The following is a 15913-nucleotide window of genomic DNA, read 5'->3' as shown; positions in this document are numbered from 1 at the left end:
CTTCGAGACTTTTTGCTAAAGCCTCTAGCGAGATGAACGTAACATTCTTATCGTTCCTTGTGAACGTCTATTTTGAATATGTTTCTTGAAGATATTGTGCTTCTTTTTCAGAATTATTTCCGTCCAATCCTACTTATCTCCTTGCTACTTATGCATTATGTAGCACAACATTGCACGAACCCCGTAGTGCTTCACCTTTCCAATCACGGCCAGTGAGTATCCTGATGTTTCAGAGGCCACACACTGAAAAAAAATGGCTCTGAGCACTATGGGACTTAACTGCTATGTTCATCAGTCCTCTAGAACTTAGAACTACTTAAACCTAACTAACCTAAGGACTTCACACAACACCCAGTCATCACGAGGCAGAGAAAATCCCTGACCCCGCCGGGAATCGAACCCGGGAACCCGGGCGCGGGAAGCGCGAACGCTACCGCACGACCACGAGCTGCGGAAGCCAAACACTGAACTGCATCACAAAAAATTGGTTCTTACTTCCTCTTTGCATGCCATCAGGCTACAGACGCAGAAGCATTTGTCGTCTAGCGCTGTTTTGTCAATGGCTTCTTGTTGTATTTGCTGCTTAGTGATCTTACACATGTTGCTGATATTAGATATAAATTTTATTCAAAATTTATGTGTTAATCTTGATGGCTCAATTACGCTTTCGCGCTTAGAGTAAACAGGAAAAACATCCTCATGACCACTGTTTAACGCTATATGCATAACGAAAAAGAAAACTATTCACTTCTTAAGCACGTTTTGATGAATCATTATTCGCTACTCAATTTTCAAACGGTAGCTATGCAGAGTCTATCCATCTGAGCTAGGCTATATAAGCGCGTGCATGTGCGACTACCTGTATAAACGTAACGAGTTAAATTGTGATTCAGAATTTTTTCTGGGGCATGATGATGCACGCTTACTGTGTAGCTTAAAAGTTCAGGGCTGCCTGTGAACCTTTTCCAGTACTACATTAGGGAACTAGTTTCAAACCTTACAAGTCCATTTTCAAATCTGATCTGCTGAGGTCCCTAATAATAAAAAAAGAAAAATAAAAAGAATAAAAAACACGTAGTTGTCAGCGCACAGCGAATACAAAAATGGAATTACGTTATAAATTTTCAAATGTAACAGCAATCAATTATTTTTAATATGAACATACCTGTAGTGACAGTGACTGAACTTAAACATCAAAGAACGTGCTGTTGCCATGCATGCACTGAGACTGGCGGTCGTCACTTCGGAGCTACGTTTCCATTATGCTGTGTACGCTGTGTATGTCTATAACATAATAACTATGATGTTGCATCCAAGTGTGAGACATCGGTATCAGTACCTAAGTTGTACGTCTCCATTTGGCTGGCTGGTCAAGTGTTAAATTCGGATAGGATGTAACAGTGGCGCTCTGTTGGACCGCATGGGCAGATGAGGCAGCCATGCTCTTCATTTGTGGGTCTGCTCCATAAGTTTTCCCACCACAATGGAGGGTCACTACTCTGTTCATAAGGTACATCGGCACCCGTGCATGTCACCCCTCCACATTTCCGACCACCATTAGGGAACACGCAATGGAACCTCTGCAACAGTCTTTGTCATCCCGCACCCATGTTCGGCAACTAGCAGCAGCCAGATTAGTGGTTCCCATCCCATGCGAAGGCTACCAGTAAGACCACAAGTGGCGGCGATTGATCTGATGCTATGATCGTGAAGTGTACACTGATAGTGTATAATGTTGCTGGTATTCAGCGATAAATATCAGTTTGGCACAACCCTGGATGACCAACGACATCGAGTATGGTGACGATCTGGTAGGTTCTTACATTCTTCTTTGCAGGGGCACAGCTGTGTAACTCCTGATATTATAGTGCCTGGAGCAGTCGGGTACGATTTCAGGTTTCGCCTGGAAGCTGCTCTGACGGCACGAAGGTACGACTGGGATATGTTCTTAATTGTTATCTCCCATGCAGCAAACTCGTGGTGCCATTTTCAACGGAACAATGCACGTCCACAGACGATGCGTGGCTCTATGAATTGTTGCGTGATGTTGTAGTACTCCCGTAGCCAGCTAGATACCCAGGTACGTCCACGAAAGAACCTGCTGGACCAGCTCGTCCGCCAACCCAATCACGGTGCTACTATCCAGGGTATCAAAGACCAGTCACAACGTGGTTCTCTTTGCCTCAGGAGAGGGTACAACGGCCTTACGATATCATTCCCCACTGTATTAGTGCTTGGATTCAGGTATTAGGGGGTTCAGTGTCGCTCTGATAAGTCGGCTCACATTACCAAATTCAAATAATTATTGTAAACACGGAAATAATATTTCATTCCTTCTGAACCTGTGAAATTCTCATCCCCATGTGGGCGCATCAGTCCGTGTCTGTCCGATCGTGTTCAGTACTTTTCAAAGCAGCTTTCGGTTGTAGTGTTATTTCGAAACTCGCCGGATTAGTGAGCGTCGCTGGACAAACAGTTCAGCCGTGCCGTCGTCTATGGGCACCGTGTGAGTTCGCAGCTGCGCCGCACCGCGGAAACGCTTGGGAGCACTCACTGCTTTTGGTGATGTACTCTTATTGTCACACCAGGTGCAGCAATGCAGGGGATAGTGAATTTCACACAAACGTAATCTGCAAATGAAACGCAACGCTATGTTATGTGACCTGTAAATTCTCGCCGACCGGATTATAGCTGTTCGCTAAATAATAAACTGACCATGTGCCCAGAGCACGAGGCAATTGTCACCACGTCGTTTTGACGCATTCATTACTGTAGGCTGGTTCGTAACGCCGTATATGAAAGGTACCGTGTCACTGCAGTCCTCATTGCTTCCATTTCACATGGCCGGCTGCAATCTCGTGTGCAGTACGAACCAGTCTTTTTCCACACCATCTCCTTATAGTTGAACTTCGTTTCGAATTCTAAACAATGGTATAACAAGAGTTTCATAATCGATGACTTATTACTGTACTTGAAAACATTGTAGACCGGTTAATCTGACAGCAGACAGGATATAAAACTGGCCATGGCAAGGAAAGCATATCTGAAAAAATTTGTTAACGCTGAATATAGATTTAAGGGTCAGAGAATGTTTTTTGAAAGTATTTGTATGGAGTTTAGCCATGTATGGATCTGAAACATGGACGATAAACTGTTTTCACAAGAAGAAAATAGAAGCACTGGAAATGTGGTGCTACCAAATAATGCTGAAGATTAGATGGGTACATCATCTAACTAATGAGGACGCAGTGAACAGAATTTGGCGGAAAAGGAACTTCTGGCAGAACATGACTAGAAGAAGGTATCGGTTGGTAGGACACGTTCCGAGGCATCGAGGAATCATGAATTTAGTACTGGAGAGAAGCGTGGAGGGTAACAATCGTAGAGCGAGGCCAAGGCGTTAAGACACTAAACAGGTTCAGAAGGATGTAGGTTGCAGTAGTTACTCGGAGACGAAAAGGCTTGCACAAGGTATAGTAGCATGGAGAACTGCGTCAAACCAGTCTTTAGAATGAAGACCGAAACAACAACAAATCTAATTGTAGAGAAATCACTAGAATGGAACACGGTAAAAGTAATAGTTTTATGGTCATAAGGATTCATTAAAACTAGCTCGGCCACATTAGATATATTTATCTAATAACATTAACAGTTCTAGGCTCATGTCCCATTACACAGAGGAGCATTCCTCATATGATCTTATAGGGAAACATAATGAACTTGACCTCATAATTTAGTCAGAAAGAAGTTCGAAGAATAAACAGCACACTTGCGTGGTATCAGCTCCTGCAATCAATACTACGTGGAAATTCGAGCCATAATTCTGATAATATGCTGTTATAACTTTCTCAAAGTACAGGTTTTATACTCGCAAGCGCAACGGTTGTTTCTCACTCTCTCTGCCACCCTGCAGCCGACTTATGCCCGAGTGCGGAATATTGTACACGGTGGTGAGGAGGAGATTCGTGTTTACAATATCGGTGAACCATCATACGGTTGTGTGGCACTTTTAGTAATGCTATGGAGTGATAGCCAGTTTGGAGCGTTGAAGGTCCAAGGTCGAGAGCACCTGAAAGTCGTGACTAGCAAGCTTCAATTTATGCAGCTATTCGACTAGCTTTTATACAAGCCAAACTGAAGTATACGGGATTTTCCTTATGTTATTTTCTACCTGCCAGGTTTTTATAGGTATCATAGACAACTTTATGAATGAAGAGCTGATAGGTGCAGAGCAAAATAATGGACTGACGTTCGATGCTTATTTACAGAAGATGACGATGGCGATAATGAGGTGCCCTTTCGCAAAGACACATTCTTCGAACAGCCTCATTGGTAAAAAGTGACTGCGAAGTAAAAGCGAAGAGATAAGTGATGACGAAGCCAGCTCTGATACGTGTAACAACGCCGTGTACCACTTTGCACAGGTTAGTAATTGGGGACTGCATGAAACGCGCTGTCGCCTTTTGGCGCGGAGGAAAGAAGAGAAATCTGTCTTCCAGGACAGTACAAAGGGTCTTCAAAACAAAAAGGGAAACTGTACAGTACGCACCAGCAGAAGTTTTCCAAAGCCAAAAAGAATCTGACCGTATAAATTTAACAATGCATTAAGAAAAAAAGATGACTATTCAAAACATTACTACACACCAGTGAATTGGGACTAAAAAGGTTTAAATCATGTAACGTGCCTTCGGATCTTCGGTCGTGGCTAACACTCAGCGGTAGAGCAATGAGATAGTTATTTCTTATGTATCGGTATCGACGTTAAAAAAGAACGTTAATGAACTGAGCTAGCGAATTGTGAGAGATATTTACTTCACCAAATGTCGTAATTAAATCGTTTATAATCGATGAGTTGTTATTTGCTATTTAAATATTAATGGTAAGTTCAAATTAGTTCCAGCGACGCCAAATTCACTATAGACTGGTTGTATTCTCAAATCTATAATCAGTCGTAACAGTGGTATTAATTCCTAACGTCAAGGAGTTGCTATATAAGCGCCGAGCGCTTCAGTCAAATAATATCGCAGCGTGTTATCTCTGTAAATAATATCGTAAAACTTGAATGATAAATGCGTGAATTGACACGATATGCTGCTTTATTACACAATATTAGCCACTTCCTAACAGAGCCGCGAGGAAGAAGCTTTCCCAGGTATTTGGGGGAATTATAAATTGTATGCTTCGTAAGTCCCCCCAAGTTCAATAGCACATTAGTTATTACGAATGAAATTGTCTATCTGTGTTCACTTCCTAAATAGTGTTAACTTCAGGTTAACTAATTAAAAGTAACTTCTGTCTAATCTGAATTCTAAATAACGTAATATTTGAAGTCAAAGTATCGTTTCACTACTTGATAGTAGATCGCAATAATTCTGAAAAAAAAAACACATTCTAATTGCGCCTACATATACGAGCATTCAAAAGTATGACCTGCTTCGGCTAACTCTCGTAACGTAGTGACTATAGATTGAGTTATCCTGGGGCATTACTCACGAATCTCAAAGAGTACTCACAAGTAGTATTCTTTGCAAACGTTCGTTCTTCGCTGAAAATTTTAATTATAATGATTTTGCGATTTACTATGATTTTGAATTTCATTTTACTGGAATCCTATCTTTCTTTCGTATGTTAATCAATTACTAAGTATTAGATTCCTAATTCATTTATGGGGTAATCTCCAAATAATAATGTTAACGGGAAATTTGTTTGCTTGTTCGTTTTTCATGGAATTTGTTTGGGAAAATCTTTGGGAATATTGCAGCTAATTTTTGATTTTCATTTCTCGTCCGAGAAAGTGGCATTACATTCATCTGCTGGGTGGATCTATACTTTCAAGAGGAACCATGGTATTGTGTCGGAAAAAATTACCCATGTTTATACAATTAAATGGAAATTTGTGGAAAGTTCCTATTGAACCAAGCTGCTGAGGTCATCGATCCCTTGGCTTACACACTACTAAACCTAACTTAAACTAACTTACGCTAAGGACAAACACACACCCATGCCCGAGGGAGGACTCGAACCTCCGATGGGAGGAACCGCGCGACTCGTGGCAAGATTGGGCGACTACCCCGTGCTGCAATACGACTAAAAGGCTGGATGAAGACATAACGATACTTACTGCAAGTGATGTGTTTCTCGATAATCCCAGAGAAGTTACAGAAGCGGACGGTAAACAGATTGTGTACGACGTGGATCAGAGGGACTATAATTGAGAAATCACGTCCGGTCGAATTCTTGCCGAGTAAAGTGACAAAAGACGATTATACAGTATAGCAGCCCATCGGTAACACGCTACATAACAATACCAACGGTATCTGCAGGCGTACACTTGTTGTCACCTTTGTAGGTTTAAAGGAGTCCAAGTGAACCCTTTGGCCGTGAATCAGACAAATTTCTTTCATGCACACAATATTGTAGCAGTAGCCTCGCCTACGGGAAAAAATTAACAACGAACATTTGTGAATGTTGCGACAGGAGACGTTTCCTAAACTGTGCAGGATAAGAGCAAAAAATTTCAACTGTGGACTCGTTTTTCCACACAAATGCTTGTCAGTGCATGAAACTCAAGGATCACAAAACACTGCAGTATCTCCATTGTCAATTGTTGCCACCAGGTGGAAAACGTTTGCGACAACTGTTAGGTGTACTTGGCTTCCGCTATTTCAAGAGTTTTGTCCGCAGGTTTTCGAAATCGGCTCTACTTTTGGGCGTCAAAGGGAACCTCGGCCAGTGTAACGGCAGCCTTCAAATGCAGTCTCTTCTTTCCAGGCAGGTACATGTACCAGTGTTTCTGTCAGTCTTTCAGTAGGCGTGGTATGGGAACTGCTGTATCAGCGACCGGACCGGCCTCTTTGAACATCCACTGACATACTGTTTGGACATTGGTAACGTGCATTATTAAGTGTGTCGAAGTGCGTGGTTTCTAACCTGTGGCTGGTGCCAGAGATCTCTTTGCTCTGAACACTTTTATCTTCTTGAAGAAATAATAAACGTTCGCTCAGTTACAAACTGGATGGTTTTAACCTTTATAAAATCTTCTTCAACTTCTTCAGAAGGATTAAGTGGCAGTCTAAACCTTAAATAGGTTAACAGTGAGGACACACACAATATACACTTATCGATTTTCTCTAGATTCCAGTGATCTCTCGGAAGAGCCAAGGACCGTTGAGGTTAAAGAAGTAAATCCATGCGTGTCTCATTGGTTGATTACCTCTGTGTCATAACGAACCTGCAACTAATATTGAGATATGGGGACCACCAGACTGTGATTTCTCAAATGAAGGTGGCATTAGAGGAAAAATACGAGGTAGGACAGAACAGGCGTATTACTCGTTGCTACGAACAGACCATATTGAATGGAGAGGTCTAAAGGAAGACTTCTTAGGTCAGATGGCTGATGACCATAACCATATGCTGGAAACGTCAACTGTTTACTTTTACCACTACCCCTATTCAGTGCAATTTACATTTATATCGATTCCCTACATATTTTGAAACTTTTACTAGTAATATTGCATCCTTTAATTACTCGTCTTTGACGTTTGTCAAAATATGAACATCATATGATCAGCAATGCGTCAGAAATCGAAAATGAGCAGTGCTGATAGGGTCCACTGTTTTTAAATTTCAAGTGTATTCTGTTATACATTTCACAGGACAAATTGAGCTCCTACCTTAAATCCGTTGTTAGATAATCACTGCACAATTGCTATCTCTAGTAAACAGAGGTCAGAGTGCGTTTACAAACGCTGATGTGTAACGTTTGTCAATCATCTTGTGTAGTTTTCCAGGACATTTAAAGCATCTTGGTTTGTCATTATTATCTGTTTTGTCAACAACTAATAGGACTGGAGTGGTTTGTATTATTTTTCGGAAAGCATAAATTTTGCGTAAACATCGTCTGATAGAACAAGAAAATTACAGTGAATGCCAAGGTCCAAGCAAAAACCAGAGGTATCAACATGGAACCATTGTAAATAAAATCAGGGAACACGTGGAGTATTCAAAATTAAAATATCTACAACTCGAAGGAACACAACTTCTCAGTCGACATCGTATTTGTAAAACCTGTATTTAACATGATCGGTTTAAAAAATGGTTCAAATGGCTCGGAGCACTATGGGACTTAACATCTATGGTCATCAGTCCCCTAGAACTTAGAACTATTTATACCTAACTAGCCTAAGGACATCACACAAAACCCAGTCATCACGAGGCAGAGAAAATCCCTGACCCCGCCGGGAATCGAACCGGAGAACTCGGGCTCGGGAAGCGAGTGATCGGTTTCGGTAAAGCACATTTACCGCTACCTCACTCAGTAAAGGTTAATGTAAATAGGAAATTAGAGTTATTCATGAGGAGAGCAGGTCAAATGCCATAACCCGATTTCCCAGAAACTTCTCTCATTCGAAAGCTAAATGACCGATCACGTGTATAGGCGACCATTTCTAAAAAAACTACGGTGTACGTTTTCGAGTTACTTCCGAGGTTACCGGAGCTATTCTGAGACGAAATGCCGACACAGTGGTTTGCGTTGTGGCTTCTCAACTTTGCGCTCCGTTTTCCAAACCCGAGTATTACTTTTGTTTTTGTTTTTCAGTTGTATACCCATGTCTGTAGATGATTATTTTTGCCAGTGTATATTGATGTAACATTGTCATTCATCTCCCAGCTGTGTGTCAGATGAATGCTTTAAAAAGGAAGAAATGAGAAAGTTATTTTAGTTGGTTTTCGTTGAGGTTCGTCTAGTGTACCTTGACTCATAATCAACTGCAAGCGCTAGTTTACGAAAAAGAGATACATTGTGCGTGGTCTGCCATGAAATCATTGCAAACGCAATAAATCTCAGTAATGCCAGCGACGTATCTTTTCCGAGAGAGATTCATACAATAAAACCTCACAGCAGCAAACTTGGCTTTACGCGATATTCATGGTGTTCAGAATACCTGTGTTTAGAATGTTTTTACGATCGATATCATCTAAGGGAATGCACCAAATCTTCCTTACGTGTAAACACATGGATAAAATACAAGACTGAATATATTAACTGATGTTGTGTATGTGGTCTTCAGTCCATAGACTGGTTTGATGCAACTCTCCATGCCACTCTATCCTGTGCAAGCCTCTTCATCACCGAGTAACTACTGAAACCTACATCCTTGTGAATCTGCTTAGTGTATTCAACTATTGGTCTGCCTCTACGATTTTTACCCGCTACGTTTCCCTCCACTACTAAATTGGTGATCCCTTGAGCCTCAAAATGTGTCCCACCAGAAGATCCCTCCTTCTAGTCCGGTTGTGCTATAAATTCCTCTTCTCCCCATTTCTGTTCATTACCGCCTCATTAGTTACGTGATCTACCCATCTGACCTTTAGCGTTCTTCTGTATCACCCCATCTCAAAAGGTTTTATTCTCTTCTTGTCTGAACTGTTTATCGGCCATGTTTCACTTCCATACGTGGCTACAGTCCACACAAATACTTCCAGAAAAGATTTCCTATCACTTAAATCTATACTCGATGTTAAGAAATTTCTCTTCGTCAGAAACGCTTATCTTGCCATCGCGTCTATATTTTACTTCCTCTCTACTTAGACCACTGCTCAAATAACAGAACTCATCTACTACATTACGTGTTTCTTAATCTCATTCCGTCAGCATCACCAGATTTAATTCGACTACATCCCGTTTTCCTTATTTTGCTTTTGTTGATATTCATCCTATATCCTCCTTTCAGGACACTGTCGATTCTGTTCAACTGCTCCTCCTAGTCCTTTGCTGTGTCTGACAATATTACAATGCCACCGAAAACCTTAAAATGTTTATTTCTTCTTAATTCCTACTCCAAATTTATCTTTTGTTTTCTTTACTGCTAGTTCAATGCAAAGACTGAATAATATCGGGGGTGGGCTACAACCCTGTCCCACTCCCTTCTCATCCACTGCTTCCCTTTCCTGCCCCTCGACACTTGTAACTGTCATCTGGTTCCCGTTCAAATTGCAAATAGCCGTTCGCTCTCTGTGTTTTACACTCTCCACCTTTAGAATTTGGAAGAGAGTATTCCAGTCAACATTTTCAAAAGCTTTCTCTAAGTTTAAAATTGCTGTAAACGTATGTTTGCTCTTCCTTAACCTATCTTGTATGAGAAGTCGTGGTGTTATTATTGTCACCCGTATTCCTACATTTTTCCGGAACCCAAGCTCATCTTCCACGAGGTCGGCTTCAACCATTTTCTCCATTCGTCTGTAAAGAATTAGTGTTAGTATTTTCAACCGTGCCTTATTAAAATTATAGTTCGGTAATTTTCACCGCTGTCAGCAACTGCTTTTTTTTACTGTATTCTTCTGGTAGTCTGAGGATGTTTCACCTGCCTCATACGTCTTGCTTACTAAATGGATGAGTTTTGTCATGGATGTCTCTCTTAGGGCTATCAGTAGTTCTGTCGGAATGTAGAATTTCCCGGGGCCTTGTTTCGAATTAGATCTTCCAGTGGTTTGTTAAATTCTTCACGCAGTATCATATCTCCCTTCTCATCTTCATCTACGTCCTCTCCCATTTCCATAATATTCCCCTCAAGTAATTGTATAAACCCTCTATATAATCGCTCCACCTTTCTGCTTTCCCTTCTTCGCTTAGTATTGGCATTCCATCCGAGCTCTTGATATTCATGAAGCTGGTTCTCTTTCCTCCAAATGTCTCTTTAATTTTCCTGTAGGCAGTATCTATCTTACCCCTAGTGATATATGCCTTTACATCCTCACATTTGTCCTCTAGCCATTCCTGCTCAGCCATTTTTGAGACGTTTGTATCCCCTTTCGCCTGCTTCATTTACTGCATTTTTATATTTTATCATTTCATCAGTTAAGTCCAGTATCTCTTGTTACACCTAGGATTTCTACTAGCCTTCGTCTTTTTACATAATTGATCCTCCACTGCCTTCAATATTTCATCCCTCAAAGCTACCTATTCTTCTTCTACTGTATTCCTTTCCCCTGTTTTTGTCAGTCGTTCTCTAATGGCCATTCTGAAACTTTCTAGAACCTCTGGTTCTTTCAATATATACAGGTCCCTGATCCTGGTATTACCACCTTTTTCAGTTTATTCAGTTTTAATCTACTTTTCACAACCTATATATCTGTGGTCAGAGTCCACATCTGCCCCTGGAAATGTCTTGCAATTTATAAACTGGTTCCTAAATCTCTGTCTAAGCATTATATAATCAATCTAAAACCATGTCTTAAGGTCTCGAGAACACCTCGGAAACTTTGACCGTTGTTTTTTCAGAAACGGTCGAGTATCTACGGATATATCGAGACATATCTTCGTTTGTTTTGACTCCTCTTCCAATGAGCGAAGTTCCTGGGAAATCAGGTTGTGACACTTGTCGGGTCTCCTCGTCAGTATGAACAAGCTATGAGCAAGTTATATTCCGTGCGAATGAAGTAGCAAGAGTCTATCTGCTTACCGCGACGTGGAAACCTTCGTCAGCCTGTGAATTATTAGACAAAATTTCTGCCAGATGATTGACGGTCAGACAGTATCTCTCGCTCCGCAATCTACCAGATCTTATTTGTGACAGCTGAAGCGATAACAACATATCATAAACTATGTGGCGTTTTCTTCTGTAAAGTTCGCTTGGACCATGTGTTTCCTTTAGTAAGATATTGCGAATCACTTGGTGCCTTGCTTCATGCTGGCCGGAGTGTCCGAGCGGTTATACGCGCTTCAGTCTGAAACCGCGGGACCTCTACGGTCGCAGGTTCGAATCCTGCCTCGGACATGGGTGTGCGTGAAGTCCTTAGGTTTGTTAGGTTTAAGTAGTTCTAAGCTCTAGGGGACTGATGACCTCAGATGTCAAGTCCCATATTGCTCAGAGCCATTTGAACCTTACTTCATGTTTGGACACAATGTAGAATAGAAAAGAAAATTCGACCACTCCAGACACTACGCTCTTACAGGACTCTCGTTGTTTTGCAAACAACTGTGTCAGTTGACACTGAATGGATACTTTTTAATGATTTTCCCGCTTTTCGTATTTTCTTTCCGGGGCGCTGATTTTCCCTGCAGGCGTGTTTTGTTTCTAATTATCTCAGGGCTGTTTGCGACTGGCGCTCTTGGTTTCTATTCTCGTGCAAGACGGTGTGGACGGGAAGGGGAGAGATGGGTGGAGATGGCTCCAGTGGCACGATATTTCAATGAAGCGAAAGGCAGTTCATTAAGGCCGCGCAGGAACAGGAACGTCTTGTGTTTGCCTGGAGAGCCCTCTGTTGCAGCTCCGTTGAGTCGCCTGTCCGTTCGCTTGTTGCCTTTCCTGCTCTTACGAACTCTGTCGGCTGTAACCCCTCCCTCGCTCCCCCCACCACCACCCCTAGCCCCAAATCCCCCTCCAAACCGACGCTTTCTACGAAGGAAACTCGTGGGCGGAGGGCGGCGACACAATTAAGGAGGCTACCCGCTTTTGTTTACGCAAGTCGCACGTCGCCCAGAAGCGTCCTCCCAGGTGCTGGCGCCAGCCCAGTAGTGCCGAGTGGAGAACCTACAGGCCGCCTCTTCCGCTGGCGCCATTGGAAGCTGCGCCAGGAGAGAGAGCGCAACTAAGTGCTGTTGCGCCAGCAGACGCCATTTGGGTCCCAGCACTGCCGCTCTCGTACTAAAGCGACTTTCGCCCTCCCGCCGTCAAGACAAGCTGTAGCCCCGTCGGTCGTGGATTGGGAGCTGACGTTTGCTGCATTTCTATTTTCAGTAGGTAACTACTAAACGTGGGGCAGTAATCAAATGATGCGGCGAATTGTGGCACATATTTTGATAACCGCAAACTCACTCATCAAAGCTTACATAATTCAGTTGGTGGGGAACTCGCACTTGTCTGGTTTTCTTAATTCGAAAATTTTGTGAAATATATCACTTTCCGTCGGAAAACGTAGGACAGAAATCTAAAAAAAAAAAAAAATAAAGGCATAAGATATTATATTGACAGTGTTTTACAGCATGCGTTGTGTGTTACATGTGAGGGAAACAAGAGAAAGCGAAGTTCTAGAAAATTTGTCATGTAAGAAGAGTCAGTTGAAATAGAAACCTCTTATTTGTTCGTGTCACAAAAGAGAAATCACGCAGTGTATCTGGGTTCGATTACTGACACACTTGTCAGTGAAAATACTTCCTACGGGCTGTGAGGCACATGATATTTATCATTTATCAGTCTACATTGTAATAAAAAAATTTAATTGTATTTACAAGGAAGATCACTTTTAATGGCAATAACTGACACTCGCGTAAGTATTCGAACAGAAGCAAACACTTCCAGTAAACAAGGGTCCAGTAGCGATCCGCTTGCGAGGTATTTGTGAATGTGAATATGTGATTACAAGACGACATTGAATATAGTTTGAAATATTGTTCTAGTTAGTACAAATCTATTTCAGTAGTAAGCATTTCCATGAAGTGTCACTCTAATTAAGCTCAACTTTCATTAAAGCCCTACTTTAATGTGTGCGACGTTGTAAAATGTGGTGCATTCATGACGGGGCATCGGACCGTTTTGCTGCCGTTATAAGACGACTACTGACAAAGCAGTATGACCTAATATGGGTAGGTCCTTAGAGGATGGTGCCTTCAACTCAAAGGTCACCTGATATTAATCGTCTGAATTCTTCTCTCCGGGATTAAAAAATGGTTTAAATGGTTCTAAGCGCTATGGGACTTAACATCTGAGGTCACCAGTCTCCTAGACTCAGAACTACTTAAACCCCATTAACCTAAGGACATCACACACATCCAAGCCCGAGGCAGGATTCGAACCAGCGACCGTTGCAGCAGTGCGGGTCCGGGCTGAAGCGCCTAGGACCTCTCGGTCACAGCGGCCGGCTCTGTTTGGGATCACCTCAACAAAAAAAAAGGTGTTTACCACTCCAGTTGCAGAAGTTGAAGAACTAGAAGAGGAAACTGTACAATTTTGTCAAGAGATGGCAGGTGATAGGAGCGTGTTTTAGAGAAATCGTAACTCACAGCAGAAATCGGTGTAATATTGCCACCAAATATTGACATGTACATAAAAATGCAGCAATACTGATACTGATACGTAATGCATTCATAGATACACAAGTTTCCAGAATGAGATTTTCACTCTGCAGCGGAGTGTGCGCTGATATGAAACTTCCTGGCAGATTAAAACTGTGTGCCCGACCGAGACTCGAACTCGGGACCTTTGCCTTTCGCGGGCAAGTGCTCTACCAACTGAGCTACCGAAGCACGACTCACGTCCGGTACTCACAGCTTCACTTCTGCCAGTATCCGTCTCCTACCTTCCAAACTTTACAGAAGCTCTTCTGCGAAACTTGCAGAACTAGCACTCCTGAAAGAAAGGATATTGCGGAGACATGGCTTAGCCACAGCCTGGGGGATGTTTCCAGAATGAGATTTTCACTCTGCAGCGGAGTGTGCGCTGATATGAAACTTCCTGGCAGATTAAAACTGTGTGCCCGACCGAGACTGGAACTCGGGACCTTTGCATTTCGCGGGCAAGTTTGGAAGGTAGGAGACGGATACTGGCAGACGTAAAGCTGTGAGTACCGGACGTGAGTCGTGCTTCGGTAGCTCAGTTGGTAGAGCACTTGCCCGCGAAAGGCAAAGGTCACGAGTTCGAGTCTCGGTCGGGCACACAGTTTTAATCTGCCAGGAAGTTTCATATCAGCGCACACTCCGCTGCAGAGTGAAAATCTCATTCTGGAAACATCCCCCAGGCTGTGGCTAAGCCATGTCTCCGCAATATCCTTTCTTTCAGGAGTGCTAGTTCTGCAAGTTTCGCAGAAGAGCTTCTGTAAAGTTTGGAAGGTAGGAGACGGATACTGGCAGAAGTAAAGCTGTGAGTACCGGACGTGAGTCGTGCTTCGGTAGCTCAGTTGGTAGAGCACTTGCCCGCGAAAGGCAAAGGTCCCGAGTTCGAGTCTCGGTCGGGCACACAGTTTTAATCTGCCAGGAAGTTTCATATCAGCGCACACTCCGCTGCAGAGTGAAAATCTCATTCTGGAAACATCCCCCAGGCTGTGGCTAAGCCATGTCTCTGCAATATCCTTTCTTTCAGGAGTGCTAGTTCTGCAAGTTTCGCAGAAGAGCTTCTGTAAAGTTTGGAAGGTAGGAGACGGATACTGGCAGAAGTAAAGCTGTGAGTACCGGACGTGAGTCGTGCTTCGGTAGCTCAGTTGGTAGAGCACTTGCCCGCGAAAGGCAAAGGTCCCGAGTTCCAGTCTCGGTCGGGCACACAGTTTTAATCTGCCAGGAAGTTTCATATCAGCGCACACTCCGCTGCAGAGTGAAAATCTCATTCTGGAAACATCCCCCAGGCTGTGGCTAAGCCATGTCTCCGCAATATCCTTTCTTTCAGGAGTGCTAGTTCTGCAAGTTTCGCAGAAGAGCTTCTGTAAAGTTTGGAAGGTAGGAGACGGATACTGGCAGAAGTAAAGCTGTGAGTACCGGACGTGAATCGTGCTTCGGTAGCTCAGTTGGTAGAGCAATTGCCCGCGAAAGGCAAAGGTCCCGAGTTCGAGTCTCGGTCGGGCACACAGTTTTAATCTGCCAGGAAGTTTCATATCAGCGCACACTCCGCTGCAGAGTGAAAATCTCATTCTGGAAACATCCCCCAGGCTGTGGCTAAGCCATGTCTCCGCAATATCCTTTCTTTCAGGAGTGCTAGTTCTGCAAGTTTCGCAGAAGAGCTTCTGTAAAGTTTGGAAGGTAGGAGACGGATACTGGCAGAAGTAAAGCTGTGAGTACCGGACGTGAGTCGTGCTTCGGTAGCTCAGTTGGTAGAGCACTTGCCCGCGAAAGGCAAAGGTCCCGAGTTCGAGTCTCGGTCGGGCACACAGTTTTAATCTGCCAGGAAGTTTCATATCAGCGCACACTCCGCTGCAGAGTGAA

General features: G+C 43.0%; 1 non-coding gene across 1 annotated transcript; it reads left to right on the top strand.

The window, feature by feature from the left end:
• Positions 1–15482: 15482 nt before the first annotated feature.
• Trnas-cga (transfer RNA serine (anticodon CGA)) lies at positions 15483–15557 on the top strand. Its single transcript has one exon. It is a non-coding gene; the product is annotated as a tRNA-Ser (tRNA).
• The last annotated feature ends 356 nt before the right edge of the window (positions 15558–15913 follow it).

Source organism: Schistocerca gregaria, chromosome 2, assembly GCF_023897955.1.
Source record: "Schistocerca gregaria isolate iqSchGreg1 chromosome 2, iqSchGreg1.2, whole genome shotgun sequence".
NCBI lineage: Eukaryota > Metazoa > Arthropoda > Insecta > Orthoptera > Acrididae > Schistocerca > Schistocerca gregaria.
Note: the sequence above shows the minus strand (reverse complement) of the source record. Positions and strands in the feature narration are given on the sequence as shown.